Raw genomic sequence first — 23,114 nt, 5'->3', positions numbered from 1 at the left:
GGCAACCAGAAAAGAGGAGTAGACGTTACTTTTCCACTAATGATGCCCATTGTCTGATTCGTAACCGTGTCGATGTGCGTAACAACCATACAAAAGAACAGTACTTTGCTGTCGAAGAGTGGGCGTAGTAACTCCCCATGTTGAACCCGCAAGTTTCTGGATGATGTTATTCCTTGCCCTCAGTTTAGCAGCACTCTTAGTCAAGTGTATCCCTAAGGAAATGTTCGGTCCAAAGTAACTCCAAGATACTTTGGGTTAGGGTTGCGTGATAGAGGCACACCATTGAGTGAGACGTTCATATTAGCATTGGCTTATCTGTTGTTGAGACGGAAGAAGCAGGTTTCTGATTTGCTGATGCTTGGTATCAGACACCACTTTTGGAAGTATCCAAACAAATTATTAAGGACTGTATTTAGGGTTTCTGCTATGACATTCACAGTGAACTGTTGAGTAATAATATCAAGGTCATCAACATAAGAAAATTGACAGGAGGTAGTAGAAGGGATATCTGAAATATACAGGTTGAATAACAAAGGGGAAAGCACAGATCCTTGAAGCAGTCCATTATTGAGCACTTTAAGTTTACTATGCTTATTATCCATCACAACCTGGTTCACCCTGCTCAATAGCATGTTGTTTATGAACTCCGAGATTGCTTTCCAGCCTGTAAGTTTCATATATATTAAGCCTTCTCCCCATACTGTATGGTATGCAGCTGTGAAGTCTATAAACACAGCTCCACTCTTTAATTTCCTTTCAAAACCTCCCTCAAAATGGGTTGTTAAAACAAGAACATGGTCTTCACAACTACGCCTGGGTTTAAAGACTGCATGTTCGACTGGAAGGATGCTTAAAATTTGAGGGATAATCCTGTTGTATATAAGCCTCTCCAGGAGTTTATAGCAAACACTCATCAAAGCAATCGGACGATAGTTTTCAGGACAACCTGCCGCTTTCCCTAGTTTTAGGATGGCTATGATCTTAGTTCGTTTGAACTCCGACGGAAGCTTTCCAGTGTGCAAGATATTAGTGAAAAACTGCGACAGCCATTTCCTTACATTCTTATCAGTGTGTGAGGAATTCAGGATGGATACCATCAAAGCCAGGTGCTTTTCTGTTCTTCATTTCTTTCAGGGCTGCCACGAGCTCCTCCTCAGTAAAAGGGTCAGGGATATCTGATGAAGCACCACACTGTCTTTTCTCATGGGTTAGTTGTTCTTTTAATAACCTTTTACGATCTTTGTCAGGTTTGATTTTTGACAAATTAGCAATGCAGCTGGCAACTTGATTGGGCGTCACAATTGGTTTAGGTTGAGGTGTATGAAACACTCCGCCTAACTTCTTTAACAGGCTCCAAGCCTTTCTGCTGGAATGCTTGAAGTTTACAGTCGTTATGGTTTCTGTCCACTTACAACGTCTGGCCTCATTTAAGTTATTAATAAAGTCATCAGCAAATTCAGTTCCGCCAGTCTGCTGAAAGTCACTGTAAGGTTTTCCGCATATTGTATTCCATCCAGGTATGTATTCTCTTCTCACTCCCTTAGGAATGTGTTTCTTTGCAGTACCTAATACAGCTTTGAGAAATCTACTGTAGTTATTGACATTAGGTGGAATCCACTTTATATTACTGTCAAGATCAGCAGAAAACTTATCCCAATTGGCTTTATCAAAATTCCAACGTTGCACCTGTTCGAACTGACGACGCCGTGGTTAATACAGAGCTGCGCGCGATGTAGTAAGGACCGTCTGGCACGTTGCAAGATCTCCGGCGTAACGGATCGGAATGCCTCGTTGATGAAGTGACCAGTATTGGTCGGCTCCTGTGCATACACCAGTTGTTTGACATGGTCCACATAAAAAAAAATTCAGGGGCGTTAGATCGGGCGATATGACGGGCCAGGGTATGATGTTCGTCTCCTGTACAATGGCCCGTCTGCAAGTGTGAGGGTTATGCCGAAGAGCGTCCAAAACAATCTCAGATGTCACGGGATGATCTCGAACAGGCCGTATCCTTCCCAGGACGCAACAGTCCGCAGACGTCTTTTCACACTCCAAAATGTCATGCCTGTCGGTTGTCGTCCATCCGGATGGCGTTCTTGATACAGGCGTTGTGTTTGATATGCATTCAGTCTAGTTTCTCCATATATGAGTTACCTATCCACATACTTTTCGTTGGAATACATCACGAGGCAGTGTTGTGTTGTGTTGTGTTGTTACTTACCTCGAAATAGTGGAGTTCGCGCAGCTACATACCTACCTGCCATCGCATGTTGTTATCGCTCCAATGGGGCAAACTTTGCTTTACCTGTGGTCTACGAAGCTTGGGACACGTATGAAGTAGTCTTCCCTGTCTGTAGGAGCGGTAGAAGAACACCCACGGTATCGCCTGCCTGTCGTAGGAGGCGATTAAAAGGAACCCCAGGTGCTAGCTGGTTGCCTGTGTCCTAGCCACCTCCTCGTCTTCGTCCAACCCAGCTCAATACCCTGTTACGATACATATGGCCCATTACGGGGCCAAAAAACAAATCTGTCTGTAGAAGCTATCAAGTAATCAACATTATCACATCCCAGGATATTGGGGACAAGATAAAAACTTTAAAAGTACTTGCCTGGGATTCGAATCTCCGAGCACCGTCCACTATCACAATTCCCACCGCGCCTGTTCCAAATGAGCTTGACATGCAGCTCTCTGTTTTCAGCTCTTCCTGGTTGTGTGTGCACCTCCTGTAGTAAGGTACATTTTCTTCGTATCTGTGTTCGTTTTGTGGGTTCATTCGAGGTACCCACAATGAATTAATGGTGGCGCTCACGATTCCTGCTGTCTTGTAGCCCGTAAACATACATCTCGTTATATTACCCCGGTTTAGGGAGAGGGACCGATGTATTTCAGAATTGTAGTAAAAGTAGCGGGATGCATAAAACTAAATCGCACGGGGCTGGTGAACCACCCGGTATAAACCAGCAATATTCGCTCTCAGTCAAAGTAGACCGTCCCGCTACACAAGTAAAGTAGAGAGCTTGCCGATACATCGCGAGTGTGGACTGAATGTCTACTCCCATGTGCCAGTTAGTCAGCTGCTGGGTTCTATGGTCGTGATAGAGGGGCCATTCCTTTTCCTGCGAGGGGAGAGGGGACAGGCTACTTGCATGCGTCAGCGTTCGGAAGGCACCGTGTCGAAGTGTGGTCAGGTTTACTGTGTTGCTTGTGAACACCCAGGTAATGTTTTCTGTTTGAACAGTACCATGCTCTCACCATAGAATGAGTACAGCGCGGCGTCAACGTCACCGGTTACGAGAATTTACGTTTCCACGCGGCCAAAGATCCCAACGACTAACGTACTTTAGGCCACCAAACTTAATAATAATGGCGTGTGGCCTCCATAGAGAACTGGTGCAGGTCTTTCGATTTGACGTCCTATAGGAAACTAGCATGCCTTTGAGGATAGGCCCCAACATAAGTTGAAAAAATACCCAGTCCCCGAGGTAGAGGCCTATTCGACCTCCTTTTGTCGACTCTTGTTCTTTTATGACCCCGACGATATTAGGTTTGCGATACTAAGAGAGTCATTTTCACACCCTTCGTGACCCTTGTCTTTCTTTGGCCGATGCCTTAATGTTTTGAAGCGTCGGACCTCTTCCATTTTTTCCCTCACATTAGTGTTAGTAGAGGATGGTTGCCTGCTATGCTGAACAGGAGCCTTGTGGGGTTATGGGAAGATCGGAAGGGATAGACAAGGAAGAGGGAAGGAAAAGCCGTAGCCTTAAGTTAGGTACCACCCCGGAATGTGCCTGGAGGAGAAGTGGGAGACTACAAAAAACAATTCGAGGATGACTGAGGTGGGAATGGAACACCCCTCTATTCAGTTGACCTCCCGAGTCTGAGTGGACCCCAGCCTTCATACAACTTTTCAAATTTCGTGCCAGAGCCGGGAATCGATCCCGGGCTCCAGGATTGGCAGATAATCACATTAACGACTACACTACAGAGGCGGACAATTTTAATCTTACTTAATAAATATCATAATAGGAATATTTTAAACCAGAAACAATTGAATGGTTGATTTTAATGTGCATAATAGCCTACTTTCTTTCTTTCTTTCTTTCTTTCTTTCTTTCTTTCTTAATCTGTTTACACTCCACGGTTGGCTTTTCCCTCGGACTCAGCGAGGGATCCCACCTCTACCGTCTCAAGGACAGTGTCCTGGAGCGGGAGACATTGGGTCGGGGGATACAACTGGGGAGGATGACCAGTATCTCGCCCAGGCGGCCTCACCGTGCATAATACTTCCACACAATATTATTGTTTAAACAACCATAAAGGAAATTAAAATCCTTTATTTTCATACAAAATAACATTAATTTTTGCAAACTTAAACAATGTTTTCGGAGTAAGAATGTCCAGTCCGTATCTGTGGTGTAGTGGTTAGTGTGATTAGCTGCCACCCTCGGACGCCCAGGTTCGATTCCCGGCTCTGCCACAAAATTTGAAAAGTTGAACGAGGGCTGGAACGGGATCCACTCAGATTCGGGAAGTCAACTGAGTAGAGAAGGGTTCGATTCCCACCTCAGCCATCCTGGAAGTGGTTTTCCGTGGTTTCCCACTTCTCCTCCAGGTAAATGCCGGGAATGTAGCTGACTTAAGGCCACGACCACTTCCTTCCCTCTTCCTTGGCTATCCCTTCCAAACTTCCCATCCCCCACAAGGTCCCTGTTCAGCATAGCAGATAAAGTTGCCTGGGAGATATACTGGTCCTCCTCCCCAGTTGTATCCATCGAACCAAAGTCTCACGCTCCAGGACACAGCTCTTGAAGCGGCAGAGGTGGGATTCCTCGCTGAGTTCGCGGGAAAAGCGAACTCTGGAGGGTAAACAGATTAAGAAAGAAAGAAAGAAAGAAAGAAAGAAAGAAAGAAAGAAGAGAAAGGAAGTCCATATTCCTCAGTCATCCTGCCGACCGCGCGTAAAGGATTTCCCTCCGTTGCACGAATAACAGCATAGTCTTGTTCAGGGGTGGTGTTTTTCCCCTCGTTATTTGACTTTGGATGGTTTCGTAGGGAATGCTTATCACCTGTTCGCCATGCTTCTAACCATCTCTAGACGGTATCCAGTTTGCATGGTACTGTATGTGCTATCTGTTTTGGAGTTATATGTGCCTTCCACATACCAAAAATTAGACCTCTACTGACTTGCGAAAAGAAGCTACTGGAGTCGTGCTAGTTCCCGAATAACTTGTCCAGCACTAAAGGAGAAAGAGGATGTATTGTTCCTACCTACCCCGCCTCCTGAAGCAGACGTTTCTTTACATAAACGATACCTTCTCCCTTTTTATGCCAGGCTTCTCACTTTCATCTATCTGGTCAACTCTAGTTCTTTTCCGACCCGTATGGAGGACTTCGTGGCTCTTCATTTTTCAAAGTGTCGGATCCCTTCCATTTTTTTCTCTGATTAGTGTTTTATAGAGGATTGGTTGCCTAGTTGTACTTCTTATTAAAACAATTATCACCACCAGCACCACCAGCACCACCACCACCACCACCACCACCACCACCACCACCACCACCACCACCACCAGCACCTCAAGGTCGATCTATAATTTGTCACAATTACAGTTCTACTAATTGTTGAGGGGACGCATACATGAGTGTTAATAATTAAATTCAAGGCGCTATCTTGCTCCCCATTTATGGCCAGCCATATTCTGTGCTGTGAGTGTGGCGGAATTAGTTCACTTATTTGTCGTGCTAAACAGGAGGGGTGTGTGCTATATGGTCGTGGAGGGGATGAATGACTGGATGTTGTAAAGGCTCCTGGACCACCCCATCCGGGGTGGGTTGCTGTGGTAACGCAACCAGAGCGCGACGAGGATTGGATAATGGACTGACGTACAAAATGGTGATAGCTCAAGTAATGTAAACGTAGTAAGCTTCTCGGGGAATGCAATGTACGTTCCGTTCTTGTGTGTATATTTTCCCATTTCAGTACAAAATGTATGTGGGCCGATGACCTAGACGTTAGGCCCCTTTAAACAACAAACAAGCATTACAAAATTTATGCAATTCCTTCTTCTTATTTTATTCTCCTTCTCAATTTTTCCCTTCTTCTTCTTCTTATTGATCTGGCCACATGGTGTAAGGGTAACGTGACTGCCTCCTACCCGGAGACCTTGGGTTAGATTACCGGTCAAGCCAGGGATTTTTACTGGGAACTGAGGGCTGGTTCGATGTCTATTCAGCCTACGTGATAGCGACGACGGTGAGATAGCGGCTCCTGTCTAGAAAGCCATGAATAAGGGCTGAAAGGATTCGTCGTGCCGACCACACGACATCTAATAATCTGCAGGGCTTCCAGCCGAACAGCGGTCGTTTGGTAGGCCAAGGTGGTGGTGGTGGTGGTGGTGATTATTGTTTTAAGAGCAAGTACAAGTAGGCAACCATCCTCTATATAACACTAATCAGAGAGAAAAAGTGGAAGGGATCCGACACTTCGAAAACTGAAGGTATCGGCCAAACTGGCAGAGGTCAACTGAGTAGAGGTGGGTTCGATTCCCATCTCTGCCATCCTCAAAGTGGTATTCTGTGGTTTCCCACTTCTCCTCCAGGCAAATGTCGGGATGGTACCTAACTTACGGCCACGGTCGCTTCCTTCCCTCTTTCTTGCCTGTCACTTCAAATCTTCCCATCCCTCTACAAGGGTCCTGTTCAGCATAGCTGGTGAGGCCACCTGGGCGAGGTACTGGTCCTCCTTCCCTGTTGTATCCCCGATAAAAGTCTCACGCTCCAGGACACTGCCCTTGAGGGGGTAAAGTGGGATCCCTCGCTGAGTCCGAGGGGAAAACTGACCTTGGAGGGTAAATGGATTAAGAAAGAAAGAAAGAAAGAAAGAAAGAAAGAAAGAAAGAAAGAAAGAAAGAAAGAAAGAAAGAAAGACAGGTATAACCATATCAGAACCACAATTCGCCGACATTTTCAGTTGTGTACAAGTAAAGAAATGAATATGTAATTACATAGGAATATGGGCCTAATTGTTATATATACAATACTACGTGGCATGTATTTTAGGCGTTAGGCTGGGAGGAGTGGGGGTGTGATGTCAAGAAATGCCTGGAGTTGAAACGGAAAGCTAACAAAAGGATATCTTATGGATAGCAGTCGGTGAGTTTCGAATCCACCTGTCGTTTTGATTCCAACAACAAATTTCGCGATAGGGACTTCTGACAAGGTAACGTGTTCCTTTAAGGCGAATTTCATTAATGAGAAGATGGAGTTGCTCCTATAAATATTCGTGTTCAAAGTGCTCCTTAACAGACTTTATGTGACTAGAACTATGATTAATATTGTAGAGCAGCTGACATTAGTGCCATCTTCGTGTATTTTTCACTTCTCCTCCTGCACCTGCTTGTCCTGGAACATGTCAGTGTCCACCTTCTGGCTATCTCCAACCAATAGAAAGCCAACTTTCATGACGGACTATTATGGTCAGCTAGTCGGACGGCCCAGTGATAACTGCTCCAAACAACAAACACATAAATTAGAATATTGCAGATTACTACGCGAGGCAACGCTCCGTGACGAAAATTGATAACACAGTTGAGCCTTCTACTGACTCATACACTTCTTTTGTGAACTACCATCCACATTTACAAGTTTTACTGACTTGTGAATGCAAATCGTCAATTCAATTTTTAGGTAGTTTGCGATTACCAATTGAGTTGCAGAATTGCAGTTTTCATTTTTATTATTTTTTGGAATATATATTCATCTCTTATGCCTTTGCTGGCGATACCTAGTGTTAACAATGCACTATGTATTCTAGTATGGGTTAAAGAAATTTTGTTACCTGAACATAACAACAGACGTGAAAAATATAATTTCCTATATTTTATGCTTCATACATGTTTATCGTGTGAGTTATGATAACGTAGATGGTCATAATTATTTTGGGATCATCGTTGACATGAAAATATTGTACTGTCGTCACGGTAACTTGTGAACTGGCGATGGTGGTGGTTGTTGTTGTTACCATCATCGTGATTGTCTTTATAACATGATAATTAGCCCTTATTGATCAGGACGATAATGAAGACGGCTATAGAAACAAGAAGGAAAATGAGAAAAAACGATCATTCAGAGAAAAAGCAATCATACAAACAGGATAGAGGGGGGAGGAGGGAAGAATGATGAAAGACTACATGGACTTCGGATATCCTACTTTCGAGTTGACGCCGTATAGGCGACCTGCGAGTCCTTGAGGATGGGGCCCTACCTATGATGAATTCTAATGCTGAAGACGGCACAAACACCCGGCCCCAGAACCGTTGAAATTAACCAATGAAGGCTAAAATCTCCGACCTGGCCAGGAATCGAATCCGGGATCTCTTGGGCCGAAGGCTAGCACGCTAACCATTTAGCAATGGACCCAGACATTATTATTACCGAGCCGGAATAAATTAAAGTGATAGTGTACAGTACAATGCCCTAAGTCCGTACAACTGATAAAAATAATATTACACTTAGAGTCTGCTGTTACTTGAGGTGTAGTCCTACTCTATTTCTTCTTTTCACTGTTAGATGAGAGTAGTACTACAATTAGCTGTAATTTTCTATTGATAGACTGTTGATACACGTAATATGCCGCTTGATTAATATGAATAATGTACATGGTATGCGGCATCTGGTGTGATGAGAACAACAGTAGACCAGAGGATAGGCGGGTAGGAAAGATAAAATTGAGGAGCCTGCTTGAGTAACTGGCAACAATGCCAGACTCAGCAGGAGATCTGGAAGTCTCCAGTGGTGGTGGTGGTGGTGATTTCTGTTTTAAGAAAAAGTAGAACTAGACAACCATCCTCTATATAACACTAATCAGAGAGGAATCCGACACGTCGAAAAATGAAGGTATCTGCCAAAGAAAGACAAGGGCTACGAAGGGCGTGAAAATGAAAGACTCCCTATCCCTCGGAAACCTAATAGCGCCGGGGCCGGAAAAGAACAAGAGTTGACCAAGGAAAGTCGAATAGGATAGATGAAAGTGATGAGCCTGGCACAAGTAAGTGGAAGCAATTACAGGACTCCGCCAAGGGCCCCGTGGTCGCCAACACACGCTCCAAAGCTATAGCCCCTGGGCCCCTTACGGTAGGCAGGGGTTACCTTGGGTGTTATTCTACCGCCCCCACCCACAGGGGGATGGAGGTCTCCACTTCACACAAATTGAGAGATTTGGTCGGTCACAAGTTTTTAACTCCCGCATCTCTCATTATTCTTCTCGAAAGATCGGACCTCTTCATACCCCCGTTTGATTTGTCTCCTGAAACAGAAATCACAACCACAATTACCATCACCACCTCCCCTAGTCCTGTATGCCATAAACAGAACAAAGTTTTATCGGCTCTGACTAGCCTCAGTATGGGATCATAGTGAAACTTTCAGTCCAGAAGACGAGTTTGAGTTTGACGGTGGCAGAACTAACACAAGAAAGGCAGACATAGCGGGAGAAAGATTAATTACATGGTTAATAAGAAGATATGGTTGATTTCGGGATACTACGTGGCTTGGGGACAGGAAAGTAATAGACAGGAAGATAAACTTGATTTAAGAATGAGGGGAGATTTAAGGTCAGGAAAAGCTTTAATAAGAAGACAGTTGTTTCGGATCGGAGAAGGTTTAGGATAGAAGAAAGATTCACAAGAAACACAGTATGAAATTGGAAGAGAGTTAGGAATAAGATAAATTATTAATAGGGAGAAAGTCAGTTTCGGGATGAGAGGAGATTTAAGGACAGGAAAATGATTCACAGAAAGACACAGTTATTTCGGGACGAAAGACGTTTTAGGGATGGGAAAAATTATTAACAGAAGGAAAGTAGATTTCAGGATGAGAGGAAATTTAGGTATATCAAAACTACCAATAAGAAGGCAAAATTGATTGAGAATTGAAATGGAGTTTAGAGACAGGAAGAGATTAATAAGAATACATAAATGGGTTTGGGATAGGAGGTGTTTTATTGAGAGATTTAGAGGAAGATGCAATTGATTTTGGGATGGGAGAAATTCAGGAACAGGGAAAAGGTTAATATGACGATACACGTGAGTTTGGGATGGAAGGAGATTTATTAACAGGAAAATAATTAATAGGAAGATAAAAGTCCTTTCGGAATGTGAGGAGTTTCAGGGACAGAATAATTATTAATAGGAAGACACAGTTGAGTTTGGGGTTAGAAGAGTTTTAATGGAAGGAAAATGATTAATAAGAAGATAGTTGATTTTGACATGGGAGAAATTAGGAGTGAGGCAAACAACGTTAATATCGAGGACGAATGAGGTTTGAACTAAAGAACAGAAATAACCAATAGGCTATTTCAAGGGTGCAAGATGCCTCGACACAAAGTGAGTCGTATAAAAATAGACAAAACTTCAAGGATAAAAAAGGCTTTAATGGAAAAAAAGGGAATCTTGTAAGTCTGACTTCCTGACAAACGAAGTGATTTACAAGCGATAAAACGCACTGAGTAAGCTTTGCCCTAACAGGGGTGAAAGAAGAACAACGTTAATATCAAAGGACCAAAATTATTACTGAGAAGGTAGTCTTAGAACAGGAGTTATCAATCAGCATATAGATTGGGGAGAGAGAGAGACAGAGAGAAAGGTGATATTTAGCATACAATGAGTCTGTTTATAGCTCTCGGTAGCCTTGATATGACCAGTTTCTCTTTATTGTAAACTACCGTAAGGTTTACTGCTTAAATTACAGCCAATGCTACACATAATCTCAAATCACCAAACAAAGCTTGTTTCAGTGTGCTTAAAATATATTTTACTCAGTAATAATGACTGCTGTATATAGGCATATACACTGTACTGTATGATTAAAAGTTTGCCAGGTTTTTGCGAAATAATTAAGCTGAGGATCCAAGCACAAGCAAGTGGAAGCAATGTCAAACATGCCAAGCCATCCCTTACTCTCAAGCTGAGAGCTCATGCGAGTTCCCTTTTAGTCGCCTTTATGACAGGCAGGGGCACCGAGGATGTATTCTACTGCCCCACCCACAGGAAGTTTCATGCTTCCTACAATCCCCCAGGGCTTTCAGTAGTTTTGAAATAACCTTCCTTCCTTCCTTCCTTCCTTTCTTTCTTTCTTTCTTTCTTTCTTTCTTTCTTAATCCGTTTACCCCCAGGGTTGGTTTTTCCTGGGACTCAGTGAGAGATCCCACCTCTACCACCTCAAGGGCAATGTCCTGGAGCGTGAGACATTTGATAGGGGATACATTTGGAGAGGAGGACCAGTACCTCGCCCAGGCGGCCTCACCTGCTATGCTGAACAGGGGACTTGTGGAGGATGGGAATATTGGAAGGGATACACAAGGAAGAGGGAAAGAAGCGGCCGTGGCTTTAAGTTAGGTACCGTCCCGGTATTTGTCTGGAGGAGATGTGGGAAACCACGGAAAACCACTTCGAGGATGGCTGAGGTGGGAATCGAACCCCACCCCCTCCCATCTACTCACTTGACGTTTTGAGACTGAGTGGACCCCGTTCTAGCCCTCGTACCACTTTTCAAATTTTATTGCAGCGCCGGGAATTGAACCCAGGACTCCGGAGGTGGCAGGTGATCACACTAACCACTACACCACAGCGGCGGACGTTTTGAAATAACGTGTGGGAAAAGGTATTCTTGAGATGGTACAGTCATTCAAAAAAAAAAAAAGAAGAATCTGCGCAACATATAGGCTATAACTTCTCGCAGGAACGCTGTTCTCGGAAACAATATTGAACCTGTATATATGCAACAAAAACGGCACCGAAGTTATTGCTGATCTACTGTCCGCGTTTTCCTAGCAAGGATGTCTTTAGTTATGGTAATTTTAAATAACATGGCTACCCGGCTGAATTGGTATAAACAGACAGAACAAAGATCTGAAAGAACCAGGATCATCAAATCTATACGACCGAAATGAAATCAGAAAGATCACTCACACGCGGGGTTCCGAGGAAGACTCAGCAAGTACCTTGAAACTTGGGTGACATGACCGGTTTGTTACAAGAAGGACGCATGCCAAAAAATAGCTGAATTTTTCTTCACTGAAAAGCCCCAAAATCGAAGTTGTCATCCAACGTGACCAAATGGTAATGGGGCGCAGCTAGACATCCTTGCCTCACTGACAGTGCAAGAGCGTGTGCGATATGCAGGAAGCCCTCTTGCACGTCCCACTTTATCAATGAGGTCTGTAGAATCAAACCTGTAGCGACTAACATTACTTTCAATCAATCAATCAATCAATCAATCAATCAATCAATCAATCAATCAATCAATCAATCAATCAATCAATCAATCAATCAATCAATCTGTCGCTTTAATGCCCGGCTTCATGGCTAAATAATTAGCATGCTGGCCTTTCGTCCAAGGGACCACAGGTTCAATTCCCGGCCAGGTCGTGGATTTTAACATTTATTGCTTAATTCTTCCGGCTCCGGGCCTGGGTGTTTGTGACGTTATTAACATTATAACTTTTTCTTTACTATTTGCTTTACGTCGCACCGACACAGATAGATCTTATGGCCGACGATGGGACAGAAAAGGGCTAGGAGTGGGAAGGAAGTGGCCGTGCTCTTAATTGAGGTACAGCCCAAGCATTTGTCTGGTTTGAAAGAAGGAAACCACGGAAAACCATCTTCAGGGCTGCCGATAGTGGGGTTCGAACCCACTATCTCCCGAAAACTGGATACTGGCCGCACTTAAGCGACTGCAACTATCGAGCTCGGTCAACATTAGAATAAAATTTAATGTATGTAGGGCCTGCACCAGGAGGCCACACGCCATTACTATATACTATTGCTTAAATGCGTAAGTCAGGGTTTTCTTTCGGGATGTTTTAGTGGAAATAGGCTTCTTCTTCTTCTTATTATTATTATTTTGTAAGTGGCTATTTCGTAACAAATCGGTTGAAAAAAATAGGTTTCGACGTGAACCGTGTGACACTTCCCTAGTCGGTGTCAGCTAAAAGTCATAGAAAACTACTTCTGGTGAAACTAAGTGACTAAAAACTAACCTGCTTTAAAGGACATGGCCGAGCTGAGTGGCTCAGACGGTTGAGACACTGGCCTTCTGACCCTAACTTGGCTGGTTCGATCCTGGCTCAGTCCGGTGGTATTTGAAGGTGCTCTAATACGTCAGCCTCGTGTCAGTAGATTTACTGGCACGTAAAAAGAACTCCTGAGGGACAACATTCCGACACCTCGGCGTCTCCGAAAGTCTAAAAAGTAGTTAGTGGAACGAAAAGACTGTAACATTATTATTTATTATTAAAAGGCATGCTCAAAATGACGTCCTTCAGTTCTCAAACATGCTTGGCACCTCCTAAGCAGATCTGCAGGCACTCGGGGAATATCGTCCTATGAGATGATCGGATATTCTCCTGTAGTTTTTTTTTTTGTGCTGTGTGAGGTTTGTTGATTCCAGGAAATTAGTGAATGTATTGAAAGAGGCACTCCTTGACAGATGAGTAGTTCGTAGAGCACTTCACGGTGAAATAGGCTATCTTGTTCTAATGTTAACATCACATTCTAAGTAACACCGTACTATAAAAACATGCATACAGAAACTACACTGCCAAAATTGATGTATTAACACTAGAGCGTTGGCAACGACAACGACGACACTAAAATCTTGCCGAAACCAATAAGGTGACTTCATTTATCAGTCTCGCATATTAACATTACGTCACCCAGCTCAGCTGTCGACCTTAGGTAGCAGGTAACTCCGCTAACTTGGCTGCACATGGCAAGGTCACCATTCGGCTAGCATACACCTTGCACAACTTTAAAATGAAGAAACAACTAACCTTCAAATTCAGAAGAAGAAAAAAAGGCTTCTTCTATGGACATAGCCATTTTCATTAATCATTAGCAGGGCTGAGTGGCTCAGAGTGTTGACTATGGTGACCAGATGCAAATAGACAAATAAGAGGACAAAACTATTAAGAAAAGGAAGACAAGGCCGAAGAAATGAGAACACAAGAATCTTCCATTGACACATATTTTTCAGATACATAAACAAAATTGATCTATTTCCATATTATACCGTAAATTCTTACAAAATTTAAACAATAGAACTAATTTACACGCCTTTCTGATACTTTTCAGAAGATTCAGTTGCCTTCAGGAGTTGTGGCGTATATACTTATAAAAAGATACACATGTACATTCCTTTAGATGAAAAAAAATAAATGAAATGGCGTATGGCTTTTAGTGCCGGGAGTGTTCGAGGACAAGTTCGGCTCGCCAGATGGAGGTCTTTTGATTTGACACCGTAGGCGAACTGCGCGTCGGGATGAGAATGAAATGATGATGAAGACGACACATACACCCAACCCCCGTGCCAGCGAAATTAACCAATTTTAGTTCAAATTCCCGACCCTGCAGGGAATCGAACCCGGGACCCCTGTGACCAAAGGCCAGCATGCTAACCATTTAGCCATGGAGCCGGATTCCTTTAGATTATATTGTAGCATTAAGACGATTTTCACTGACTCTACTTTGAAACAGTTCCCATTACCAGTCCATTGTGTTGAGATCAATGAAAATAGTATTTCTACATTTGCATTATACCCTAGTGTAGATAAACAGTATTCTGCAAGTTTTAATAAGTGTGAATTAGAGTCAGCTGACTTGACGTGTTGAAATACCTTGCCCATTTCTGAGTACAAGGTAACTTGTTAAATTCAGGGTAATTACTACGTATTCTCCTTCAGGTATTGTTTGAAATGGCAGAACAGATAAAAATATTTCACATCATCAGTTTCAAAGGATTTAGACTTAGCTTGCAGAAACGGAAAATAATATTTATTATTAAAATTCAGTTTCCATAAAATACAAAATAATGTCTAAAGAAGTAAAACTTCATCCAGCTCTTTACCAGATGGTAGTGTCCCGAGAATGGATGTCATTCCTATGCATTAGATCTATGCTGATGCGCTGAATAAGAACGGTATTTGATCGGATATCACCGGAAATCCGAGCAATCCGTTGGCCAAACTCTTTGATAAAACCGAGGCCATCATTGCCCCAGGTACCAGTCGATTCAATCGCTACTGGCACGAAGAAAATTTTATCTAACAAGTTATATTCTTTTAGCACTTTCCCTATTCGCGGCTGCAACGGCAGCATTCATTGACGACAGAGGAAAATTGGAATGGGCGAATGTGTCGGCACAGGTAAAATCCCACAAGAGAGATCTACCCCTCTTCCATGGCACAAGTATCATTCCGTCTGGCCTTTTACCGTCTGAATGGCAGCAGCCAGTGGGCTTTTGTATAAAAGCAACTTCTGCTGAAACCAAATCCCGCAAGATGACATCACTTATAGTGGAGCGACGGATGTTTCTGCCTTTATTTTTCACACCATGTATAATTTCTTCACCAAGGAAATGGTCACTGGGCTGGGAGTATCACCGTTAGACATACGGATAGATGGAAGGAAACTCATTCTTCACTGCCAACATAACAGCATCACGATGCAACTCGTTGAAAGCGAAAATCGAACTTAAGGAAGGCTTTCGGGTACTGATGAGGAGACGAATAATAGATACGTGTGGCATGGACAGCAGCTTCAGTTCCAGTGGGAACACACACTCCAAGTTGGTGGGAAGATAAGAAGTCCACAGCTGGTGTACGGGTTCTATAGCGTAAGCTTTTCGCAGCCGGTCGACGTCAAACGGTACCAACTGCAACAGGATGAATCCCACCACATTTCTTCTTTAAAGCGGTGAGTGAGGCACCATAAAATAGTGGGCGAACTTCCAAAGACCGGGTGAGTTGACTGTGCGGTTAGGAGCGCACAGCTGTGAGCTTGCATCCGGGAGATAGCGAGTTCGAACCCCACTGTCGGCAGCCCTGTGAATGGTTTTCCGTGGTTTCCCCATTTTCACACCAGGGAAATGCTGGGGCTGTACCTTAATTAAGGCCATGGCCGCTTCCTTCCCATTCCTAGGCCTTTCCTGTCCCATCGTCGTCATAAGACCTATCTGTGTCGGTGCAACGTAAAGCAAATTAAAACACACACACACAAAAATCTTCCAAAGGAACTCTGCCAGAGATGAAGAAGTCAAGTAAACCTTGAAAAGATTTTACGAGTTGCTCCTTAGAATCAAGCTCTTGACATTGGAGGTCTTTCAGGACCAATGGACGAAGGCCATCCAGTCTACCGGCAGATCCAGGAAGAAAATGTCTGTAGTCGTCACTCCACGAACAAAAGTTGATGGATTCGGAGGATCCGGAAGAACGACTGGACCTGAGTGGGCAGGATGTTTCTCACAAAGGGCTTTCAATAAAGATGCATTAGGCGTGCTGACAGTGTCGTCATAAATAAACACCCGCACTGCCCCACGAAGATCACTGTCAGCAACTTTGTTCTCCACAATCTTGACACTGAATGAACTGAGAGAAGAGTGAGATTTCCGATCATGCAAAGAAGGGCAGGATAGGCTTCACGGGGGAGGTCATTCCAGCATCAAACTCTCACTTTAACCCACGACGTAAGGTTGCTTACCTTATCTGATTTCTGAGGAACACGGAGAGCAGCAAAATATCAGTCCAGGCACTAGCATCGTTGGTATCCCCAACACGGCGAGCATCTTCGTACAGGGCGTCGGCTACAGTTGAGCGAGCACCTGTAGGCACACAGCGCAGAACAGGGACACCAGATTTTAAATTGACAAGAAATGGACCAATTTTCGTTAGTGGCAAATTCTTCAGTTTCGTACTGCTAATGCGTATACTGTACATCTCGAGGAGCCGTGTCGATTATCCTTCTTGATGTGGAGTGGCTCACAATTTCCTCTAAGTACATCAATATGTGACTTACTAAGATGGATCGCAAGACCCCTGGAACCCACGAAGAATTTACAGCAATGAGAGCAAGGCACTTCGTTTATACATCTTGACACTTTACTAACGCTACTTGTATCCTTGACAAGCCCTATTGAAGCAACTTCATAGTCCTTCATGTTAAACCGTTCTGAAAAATTGTGCATAGAACGCAAAAAATAATCTGACCACGGATTCTTGGAAATAATGTGCATCACGCAGAAAATTAATAGTCCTGGGACTGTAATAAAAAAGCTCACCTAATTAATGCAGGAATTTAGGTTAAAATCTATTGTTCAATACAGGGAATCAAATTCTCCTTAAGATGTTCTCATGGTCTTGAAATTCGGAACGGTGTGTGTTTGAAGTTATTTCTGACACAACGCTATTCGTGTGCTGAAGGAGAAATGTACGAAAGCCGGTAACATTTATTAGTTCGAGTTCTTGCCAACCAGTTGCTGCTGTTTTGTTTTGTAATTTCTCTTCTCTCAGGAGCGTGGCTTTGTAGATGATCACAGCCTGCTTGCGATTATTATCTTCCAAGTGTATGATCAATGTTAAAGAAAGGTTAAACAAAATGGCTGCACATCAAGACTCGAAACAATCAGAAGAAATAAACAGATATCTCGTCACTGAGGCACAGGTAACGCAGATAACACCAAAACATATGAAAAACCCACTCGTGCATCAGGAAATGTAGTTAAATGCGTCTAAGGATGCAACCATTGGTTAAGTATGTCCGTGTATCAGAGTGGTGATATTATACGGCACACCATGTTTACCGCCTTGTTTATTGCAAATCCAATACAGAATGCATTTTTCAACATCACAATAATAAATATAACTTCTCCGTGCCATCCGTTTAAAACAGGCTTCCTTCAAATCCCGGTTATCTCCTGTCGGTTGTCACGTTGTCAGCAGTCACACATCAACATAGCAGTGTTCTGTCGGGGTATTGCTGGGAGAGAAGCATGCAGTATACAGAGTGGTAAATAGCGTCTGTTATCACAAAACAGGAGCCTCCGTGTCTCAGACGGCAGCGCGTCGGCCTCTCACCGCTGGATACCGTGGTTCAAATCCCGGTCACTCCATGTGAGATTTGTGCTGGACAAAGCGGAGGCGGGGCAGGTTTTTCTCCGCGTACTCCGGTTTTCCCTGTCTTTTTTCATTCCAGCAACACTCTCCATTCTCATTTCATAGCATCTATCACTCATTAATATAAATCACTTTGGGAGTGGCGACCCCATCGTAATAACAGCCTATATACGATTCATTCATCACATCTCTGACCCGGTCAAAGACTGGAAAACAGGTTGTAGGTTTTTTTTCATCACAAAACAAGGCATGCACAGAATAATCGCATGCACTGTGTATCCATAATCACATTTCAATACATCGAACAGTGGCGGTTCGTGCATGAAGGGCTTTTGGGCGCCACCCCACCGCCTTTTCAAAAACACTTGACGTTATTTCTCTATGTAATTGATTACATAAAGAGATGGACAAATGAAGCGAAGTCGAACTTACAGTGGTGTGCCGCTCAGTTATACAATGCTATCTTTATTGTTTCGGCTGTAAACATTTTGCTTTTCTATTTTCCAGAAAATGGCAACGGCTTTCAGACCGTGGCTGCTGTCCAGTCGTGAGGCGTTCGGACTGTGGGAGCAGAGCCCGGAGTAGGTCCCACGCTTTGGAAGTGTGCGGAGTGCGGGAGGAGCCTGGAAGAACGATGTGGGCTTGTCCAGGGAAGGAAGAGTGCAGGCGGGTATAAGTGCTGAACGGCGGAGCCCTCAGCAACATCGTCAACCACTTTACAATGTACCTAGGCTTTTCCCCTCACGTCTTATATTAATTGCTATTAGAGATTAATTCCAAAACATTTTACAAAACAATGAATTCTATTATAGTGATTATTTAAACAATTCAGTCCTATAATAAATAAATAAATAATAATAATAATAATAATAATAATAATAATAATAATAATAATCGTATGGCCTCAGCTACCGTGTGCAGACATTTCAATTTGACGCCATCTGGCTGTCTGCTCGTCAATTTCGACCGAGTAAACCGAAACTCTCTTGGGCGTCTATGGCTGAGATTTAATGAATTTTGTCGGGTAAACACCAAATGTGTCACCAGAGATCTTTTACATGCCGACATCGTACGACATGGAGTGTCGAATGGACTTTTTTCCGCCCTTCAAAAATCCGACTACCTCTGCTGGGTTTGAACCCGCTATCTTGGGATCCGGAGGCCGACACTCTACCGCTGATCCACAGAGGCAGCTATTCAGTCCTATAAAGAAGCTAAAGTAAAGATTCCAAATGTGACCAAAACGTGACGGCACTATTTGTAGTGTTATCAAATTGTTAAATACGTTGTCATGCTTTGAAATTTGAGCAAGGAGAGAGAAATTCGGGAGTGCACGGTTTATTTGTTTTCATGAATGTTGTTATTATCACTTGTGATTGTGATCAGTGAAACAGTGCAGTTCCATAGTAGTCGGGATTGCATTAGCTGTCAGCCTGTTAATGTGTGTGCATAAATGCCATCGCAGTGTAGTTAATTCATTAATTAATGTTGACCGAGCTCGATAGCTGCAGTCGCTTAAGTGCGACCAGTATCCAGTATTCAGGAGATAGTAGGTTCGAACTCCACTGTCGGCAGCCCTGAAGATGGTTTTCCGTGGTTTTCCATTTTCACACCAGGCAAATGCTGGGGCTGTACCTTAATTAAGGTCACGGCCGCTTCCTTCCTACTCCTACCCCTTCCCTGTCCCATCGTCGCCATAAGACCTATCTGTGTCAGTGCGACGTAAAGCAAATAGCAATAATAATAATAATAATAATAATAATAATAATAATAATAATAATAATAATAATAATAATAATAATAATAAATGTTATAATGCAAGCATATTTCTATTCAGATAGTGCCATTGGATTATTATTATTATTATTATTATTATTATTATTATTATTATTATTATTATTATTATTATTATTTATTATTATTATTCATCTAAAAGTATCGTGGTGCTGGTCAGTGAAAACTCGACCGATTGGGGACGGGAAAGAGATGGCGGCACAGCCCTGCCAGAGTAAAATATCACGAACCGCCACTGATATCGAAACGATATCGACGATACCGTCGCGTAATGAAGAATACTTGAAAAAAACCGAAGTAGTAAAGCCGATTACCCCCAAATAAGCATATTCACTAAAAAAGGAGGACATTTCGGTTTTTTAAAATAATCCCCCCCCTCCCCGATCATGGACAATGGTCCAAAAAGGAGGACGTCTGGTCACCCTACGGTCGAGGCGCTGGCCTTCTGACCCCAACTTGGCAGGTTCGATCCTGGCTCAGTCCGGTGGTATTTCAAGGTGCTCAAATACGTCAGCCTCGAGTCGGTAGATTTAATGTGATGTAAAATAACTGCTGCGGGACAAAGTTCCGGCACCTCGGCGTCTCCGAAAACCGAAAAAGTACGGTAGTCAGTGGGACGTAAAGCCAATAACATTATTATTATTATTATTATTATTACTATTATTATTATTATTATTATTATTATTATTATTATTATTATTATTATTAAGGAATAAAAATGGATGATATGTACCTGAATCAACTTATGATATCATACCGGCCCCGCGGTGTAGGAGTAGAGTACCTACCTCTTACTCGGAGGCCCCGGGTTCGATTCCAGGCCAGATCAGGGAGTTTTGCCTGGATCTGAGGGATGGCTCGAGGTCCATTAAGCCTAACTTACGTGATTACGATAGTTGAGGAGCTATCTGATAGTGAGATGGCGGGCTCGGTCTAGGAAGCCAAGAACAACAGCCGAGAGGATTCGCCGTGCTGACCACATGACACCTCATCCTCAGCAGGCCTTCGGGTTGAGCAGCGGTCGCTTGGTAGGCCATGGCCCTTCGGGGCTGCTGTACTATGGCGTTTGTTTGTTTGTTTGGTTTATGATGTCATACTGATAAAGTAAAAACCTGGAAAAAGACAGTGATTCAGGAGTTGAAGACTGCCTCAACAGCGATGGTTAGAGGAACATCGAGAAGACTATAATATTGCCTCTAAAACCAAAATCTCAACACTGGGCACTAAACCATCGAAGCTCTTGATGAATTCATCTACCCTGACCATAAAATCCAACTAGGAAGGCACAACCAAATCGCAGAAATTCCGCAAAGAACAGGATTGAGTTGGGCAGCGTTTAGAAACCTTAGATTCCTGATCAGCAAGGATATACAGTATTCCAGTTAGCGTGTAGACTGAAACATATTTATGACCTAGAGACTGTGACTCTAACAAAGGCAGGCGTTTTAAAGCTACCTATAATGCACACAGCGCGCAATGACATGTGGATGCTGAGTATCAGTCTTTAGAGACAAATTTCGAATAGAGCAAATATGATGAAGAGCAGGCAACAGGTGTCATGGAGAGAACAGTTAATTGCTGGAAATGGCGATAGCAATGGGAGAGACACGTGCCTAGACAAGGTGCCAACAGAATGATCCATAGGATTGTTCTCTGGAGATCAAAGGAACACGGGAAGATTGTAGAAAGACTTGATGATGCAAAGACGGTAGCAAGAGCACGATGATATCAGGTGGCTAAAGATAGATAGATAGATAGATAGATAGATAGATAGATAGATAGATAGATAGATAGATAGATAGATGAATAAAAGTTTGTATTCGCGCATTTAAGGCCATTACGCCTTCTCTTACACTAAAGCAATCATTGTAGATTAGAATCATAATTAATGCTATCGTAATTAATACTAAATAAAACACAATCAAAATATTTATAACTGAAATAAAACTCTACCCCAGTGAGACACACATAGATACACGATAATAATAATAATAATAATAATAATAATAATAATAATAATGTAATAAAATGATCAATGAAAGACTAGAACTGCACATCGAAGACACTGGAAAATAATGGTAGAGGCCTACATTCAGCAGTGGATAGAAGATAAATCCGTCTCTTTGAAAGTAATAAATAAATAAATAAATAAATAAATAAATAAATAAATAAATAAATAAATAAATAAACATCGATATTTAACCAGTTATTAATACATATATGAGGGCAGCTTTTGATAGCCGAGTGGCATTTTCATACCAGAGTAGCCCTGGTTCGAATCGCAGCCAATGTACGTGGGATTCTTAAAATTAAATGTTGCGTCCTTGCGGTTTGGATTCCACATAAAATGTCATTAGTTAATTCCTCTGGCTCGGGGGCTGTATTTTTGTGTCATCACCGTCAGTAGAATTCATCATAGGTAGGGCCCCATCCTCACAGACTTGTAGGTCTCCTATACGGCGTCAATTCGAAAGACCTGCACCAGTACACACGCCATTATTGTTCCACATAAAATTGAATGTCCTACGACAACGATCACGATATCAACAATATAAAACTTCAAGATTACTTTGATTTTTTCCTAGACCTGATTATCATCATTAACCAGGAAGTTAAGGTGGAGATTCTGACACCTGTATTTGGCTGAAGGAGAAGGAAGGTGGAAATGTTATAATCCCTGCATTAAGCTTACGTGTCCGGATACCCATTTCTTTCATAAATGAAGAGTGGAGATGGTTATCTTTGACTCTGCAGGTCTACAGGTGAAAACAACAATCACTTATTTCGTAAGGTCCAGCAATAAATATTATCACCTAACCTCTATCGACCCTGTGGTGACAGTTCTCACGAAGACAAGATGATCCGGAAACAGTCATGATATGCGCACAGGAAACGCCTGGGAAACACGAGAAGAGAATGAAGTCTAATCATGCAAGGAGAACAAAAGTTGATCTTTTTTCTTTTCACATTCTAGATGTTAATCTTGTCAATAATTTATGGGGAGGCGTCTGTTCTCCCACAGAGGTTAAGTATTAGCATATGTTATCGCAGCTGACGTCAAACTGTGTCCCCGTATCGAAGAAAAACACTTGCTCACTCGTTGTGTGCAAATCGCCAAGTGTTTTAAGAGAGAGAAGGTAGCGTTCCCACGCCTTAAGAGGCCCTGGGCTGGACACACACAGACATAAGATATTATTTCGAACTCTGATTTCCTGTAACCCTTTACAGCACAGTGTTCTCCGGAGCGAACGATATCATAGGATTGGTAAGCACTAGAAATGTTGAAAATACGCATTAAAAATGACAAGAATGTCAAATTTTGAACTACAGTTTAGATAATCCGGAAGTACTAGAAAGAAGAATCTTGAGAAAAAT

The sequence above is a fragment of the Anabrus simplex genome, chromosome 6 (genome assembly GCF_040414725.1).
Source record: "Anabrus simplex isolate iqAnaSimp1 chromosome 6, ASM4041472v1, whole genome shotgun sequence".
Lineage (NCBI taxonomy): Eukaryota > Metazoa > Arthropoda > Insecta > Orthoptera > Tettigoniidae > Anabrus > Anabrus simplex.
Note: the sequence above shows the minus strand (reverse complement) of the source record.